Below are 6,102 nucleotides of genomic sequence, written 5' to 3' on the forward strand. Positions count from 1 at the left end.
TACGTACAGTCCGATGATTAAAACAACTAGAGAATTCAACACATAGGACAGCAAACTGAAACAAGAGCCAACAAAAGCTTTTTTTTTTTTTGGTTAACATGAGTTCTCGGCCCATGTCTAGAAGATACTCAGCTAATGGGATTCGCTTGAAACAGCCTATATTCAGCGGTTGAAAGAAAACCCAGCATCTTATTGGAAACGTTTTCCTAGAATGCCAACACGTGTTATTCTTCTCTTCTTGCCTCTTATCAGATAAGAATTGTATTAATAAATTTAAATCGTTTTCCCCCCGCGCTCTCAGCAGTATTTTCCATTTGACTTTCCAACACGTTTTAACTCACTGGAGCCACTTCCGAGGTGATTTTTCAGAGAGTTTCCCTTTCAAATATACATATTACAAGGATATAGGTCTGTGTGTCCTAGAATCAAACAGAATTTTCTGACGAATTTTGGATTTACATGAGGTGTCGCTGATGTCTAGAAGTCTGTGTACACTATTCCCTCACTGGAGACGCGAGCTGTTTCAACTCCAACAGATCCTTCACCGGCACCGGGGAGAAAGAAAAATAGAAATCGGGAAAATTGAAAATGATGTTTTTCACAAGATTTCTCAAGTTGGGATAAATGAACGAGATAGGACAGAGCTAATCAATATAAATGTAGTAAATGTACATAGAACATACCAATATGAAAGGACTTGGCTAGTGCACCACAGTTGCTGTGTGTCCAGTAGATATTAAGGTGTGTCCAAACATAGTCGACCGGCCGTCGATGGACCATCAATCGATGATCGATCGACTGCCGTCGACTATTTTTTGTGGACACACCTTTGGAAACCAAGCCGTCTTAGAAAGCTAAATGGAGATAAGATGCATAAATAATTAATAATAATCGGATAGATTCGGATAGATTTAAAAAAAGTCAAGGCTCGTGATCTTCAGCATACTAACTTACCATACTGACTTCAGCAACTAGAGTTGTGAACAATGGAGAGGATCATGGGTCATGTGGAAGTTATACCTCCTTCGTCTTAGGAACGTTCTCTAGGTCACAGAAATACGGTAACCTATGTATGTAATAAATAATAATAATTATGTTGCTTCGTTCCCCTACCATAAACCCGCGTGGGAAAATGTCGGTAATTCTGTCTGCTGTGCCATTCTGTTTTAAAGATAAAAGACATAGGCGTCTTTTATCCATACCCACTAATACACATAGTTTTATCTATCTCACTAAACTAATGCCATCAGTGGGGACTTGGAATATAAGTAGATGAGTTTTATGTTATTTTCAGCAGTCGCGACCAAAAGTTGTTTCTTGTTTGTCAGCATTCTGTACGATATATGCCCTTGTTTTTTAAATAAACTTAAAGCTAGTAATGTTGTACGTCCAGTTATACCCCAACACTTGAAATTTCTGTTCAAACATATCCACCTAACTCTGTTGCAATGTTATGTCTTGTTTCTGGACCATTATGCCACACACACAATAGCGCGCAACGGTACGAACATTTGACTTGAGTTTATTTTCAGCACGAGCGCATAATTTATTAAGGATCATAAAAAAAAACGAAAAGCCTTCTCGTTTACATCTTCCTTTGTTATAATGGATTCGTGTATCCAGAGCTTTAGTGCCCTTGTGTTAGTTTTCAAGGGTTACAATTTACAATAATTGTAAATTGTATTATACCATGTAAATTGTATTATTATAAATTATTTATACCATGGGATTTCTAGTGATCTAATGTAGGTAATATATGCCATTATTATTTATCTGCAATCCCATTTTATAAACCTACCTTCAGCCAACCTATGCATTGAATGACTTGATTCCCCAGATATTATTTCCACACGTCATCCGTATAATACTCGTACATGGAGAAAAACAAATAAGTAGAATATTACTTACGGAATATGTAAACATTAGGTAATAATAAATATCGAATATGAACTAAACCATGAATTCCATATGAAATAAGCGAGAGAGGGATTCTTCTTCTATATTCTCATGACAAAACGGAAACCCAAATTGAATGTGTTAGTTTTAAGTGGAATTATTGTTAATTATCTTTTTCCACTTGTGAATCGTGTGAGAGATATCATTATCATTAGTGAACGCTCCTGCTGCTACTGTATTTCCGTAGAAATTACATTTCAAATTGAACTCTGCCATAATTATTGTTGAAGCTGTTATGTTTTCTTAAACCGGGATTAGATTCTTAATGATGTTCACTTTGGCTTCGGTAAGATCATGAAAGTTATCTTAACTCTCGCCTGTATTGGTGTTTAATGGCCAAACGCTGCTGTAGAGAGGTTTTACTACACGTTCCCGAATGCGAAAACAAAATGGAACTGGCTATAGATTATTCTCAATGTTTAATCACCCACAACAAAAGAGGCAATAGCGTTTTAGATTTGATCGCCTGCAGATATTCTCTCTCTGAAGTTTATCCTGTTTCTTGGACATTGACTTGACATTAATCCTTCTCAAGAAGTCAAAAGAAAAACAAACCTTTTTGATTATTTTTTGATAAGCTCCTTGACAGCATTTTTTCATTCCTCCCATAAATTTTTCTTTTAAATCTTTTTTAGGATGTAGCTCCTGGTGTGTAAATCTGAAGCATTTAATAAATCATGGGATACGCAGTTCTTTCTTCCCAGCCGACGTTTTCCCTTATGTACATGTTTAAGTAGAGTGGGGACCTAGGGAACATTCCCATCATATTTATTTCCATTTATCCCCTTTCCTCTAGGAGTATTCTTCTTGACTTTTGTAACACAGCACTCTTTGTTTACCAACTTGGGAGTATTCCATTTGAAGTGAACATCTTTGACGTTTGGTCGGTCGTCCATTATAATTTTTACAGGAGCACTTTGATCCTGAGGTATAAACATCAGGATATCTTCACATTGTACAGCAAATTGAGTTTCCTAAATGACTTTGAGGAGTTCCTACTTCAAGGTGCGTACAGAACTGCACACTGCGCTATAGCAGAGCACACCACGAACACTCCCGCGGCTGAGCTGCGGCAAAGAGACATTTAACGTGCTATTTCTGGCAAAAGTATTTTTTGAAATCCTAAATATATACAGCCCCTTGTGTAACTGACTGACTGACTGACTGACTCACTCACTTACTCATACTAATTCTAACCCACTTCTAGATGTGCTAGGAAGATGCGGTTTTCACCATTGGTAGAGAGGTTTTACTACACGTTCCCGAATGCGAAAACAAAATGGAACTGGCTATAGATTATTCTCAATGTTTAGTCACCCACAACAAAAGAGGCAATAGCGTTTTAGATTTGATCGCCTGCAGATATTCTCTCTCTGAAGTTTATCCTGTTTCTTGGACATTGACTTGACATTAATCCTTCTCAAGAAGTCAAAAGAAAAACAAACCTTTTTGATTATTTTTTGATAAGCTCCTTGACAGCATTTTTTCATTCCTCCCATAAATTTTTCTTTTAAATCTTTTTTAGGATGTAGCTCCTGGTGTGTAAATCTGAAGCATTTAATAAATCATGGGATACGCAGTTCTTTCTTCCCAGCCGACATTTTCCCTTATGTACATGTTTAAGTAGAGTGGGGACCTAGGGAACATTCCCATCATATTTATTTCCATTTATCCCCTTTCCTCTAGGAGTATTCTTCTTGACTTTTGTAACACAGCACTCTTTGTTTACCAACTTGGGAGTATTCCATTTGAAGTGAACATCTTTGACGTTTGGTCGGTCGTCCATTATAATTTTTACAGGAGCACTTTGATCCTGAGGTATAAACATCAGGATATCTTCACATTGTACAGCAAATTGAGTTTCCTAAATGACTTTGAGGAGTTCCTACTTCAAGGTGCGTACAGAACTGCACACTGCGCTATAGCAGAGCACACCACGAACACTCCCGCGGCTGAGCTGCGGCAAAGAGACATTTAACGTGCTATTTCTGGCAAAAGTATTTTTGAAATCATGTTCATATTCTGTGCTGTTAAACCGCAAGTCTGTAGGCACTTTTAAAAGGTTGTGTTTAGAACTTATTATGAATTGCAATTTCGATGAACTTTAACCTTTCAACGTAACCTTAACGAATTCGTAATACGTATTACGTATCTCATCCTCATGTTGTGTACTTTCGGTCTGGACATCGTAATATTTTCAAAACGACTCCCTCAGCCCGGAATGAGGGCAATATTTTCATTTTACGACGGATAAGCTTTGTTTGGTTTTCTCGTTTTCCTCTCTTTTACTCTTCTTATACTCTATTTTATTTCTCCATACTGTTTCATCTTTGTGCAGAGCTTCTACAGTTTTTGCTATTTCTTTCCTCACGGGATTTTCCTTCTATTTTTCTTTTTACTTTGTTTTAATTCAATGTGACAAAATACGAGATACATTTCCATGCACATACATTACAAAACACATATCCACACCCTCTCTGTGAGTTTTCTTTCTTGACTTCAGCTAAACAAGCACTCTCTGTGCGACCCAACTGCAGTAATTCCAGTTGAAGCGAACAGCTTGACGTTTCGGTCAGTCGTCCATTAAAATTTTCTAAATGAGCGCTCTGAAGTGCCTGAGGTATACCTTCAGGCACAACTTTCCTCGAAAGACCTTACCGAGATGAGCGCTCAGCTGGGTTCGTTGCGACTTCAAGGTATACGAACTGCCCCTGGCGACAGCAGAACACAGCCACGAACCCCTCCGCGGGCGGAGCAGGCGAAACAGACCTCTCACGCTAGCCCGAGGTAGATGTGCGAATCATGTTCCATATTCTGTGCTGGTTATTCTGTTCATTCTTTACCGCAAGTCTGTAAGGCACTTTTAAAAGGTTGTGTTTAGAACTTATTATGAATTGCAAATTTCGATGAACTTTCACCTTTCAACGTAACCTTAACGAATACGTATTACGTATCTCATCCTCATGTTGTGTATTTTCGGTCTGGACATCGTAATATTTTCAAAACGACTCCCTCAGCCCGGAATGAGGGCAATATTTTCATTTTACGACGGATAAGCTTTGTTTGGTTTTCTCGTTTTCCTCTCTTTTACTCTTCTTATACTCTATTTTATTTCTCCATACTGTTTCATCTTTGTGCAGAGCTTCTACAGTTTTTGCTATTTCTTTCCTCACGGGATTTTCCTTCTATTTTTCTTTTTACTTTGTTTTAATTCACAACATACGAGATATTTTTCATCCATACATACAAAACACATACTCCACACTCTTGTGATTTTTTTTTCTCTCCAAACACAAAGAAAATTGATGGAAAACAGTTCTTCCGTTGAGGGAAAGGTTGCATCCAAATTCCGATGAAAGTTTAAACATACGAGATATTTTTCATCCATACATACAAAACACATACTCCACACTCTTGTGATTTTTTTTCTCTCCAAACACAAAGAAAATTGATGGAAAACAGTTCTTCCGTTGAGGGAAAGGTTGCATCCAAATTCCGATGAAAGTTTTCTAAATGTTGAAGGTGCCCGCAGGTGTTACTTCTGTAGACTGTCTCTATTTTCTTCGACAAAAGTTTTCTTGGAAGCTGACCAAATGAACTCAGCTGGGTTCGTTGGGTCTTGGATTAATTGGGCAAAGTCTAAACTTAACATTGAAATTTACTTTTAATGGTAGGAAAGAAATATAGAATACATGTCTACAATATTACCATATTTTGCTCAGAACGGTTTGCTTGTTAACTTTACAATGTCCTGAACATTAAAAAAAGCAAAAGTGGGACAAAAAGATGACGCAGAAAACAAGAAAAGAAGAGGTAATAAGAGAAGAATAACAACTTCAATTTTTTCTTGGAAATAAAACAAGCAAAGTTCCCTCATATCTTGTCTTTATTGTCTTCATGAGGGCTTGGATGTAGAAATAATATTCTTTGTTCAAATTTTGACTTTGTACCTAATATTATGTCGTGCGTGATGGTAGCAGGGCTCTACATTTTCATTTTTGACTCCCTTGGAAACCATTTGCACAGAGTTTCAAAGTTAGCTCGTTGTTTATGCGTACGTTTGAACTTTTTTAAAGCAAAATGTGGGCTCTTTGCGGAGTGTCCTACTTTCTAAAACTAATTGCTCGGTCTTTTGACTTTCAGGCA

This window comes from Diaphorina citri, unplaced genomic scaffold (genome assembly GCF_000475195.1).
Source record: "Diaphorina citri unplaced genomic scaffold, Diaci psyllid genome assembly version 1.1 scaffold1720, whole genome shotgun sequence".
NCBI lineage: Eukaryota > Metazoa > Arthropoda > Insecta > Hemiptera > Psyllidae > Diaphorina > Diaphorina citri.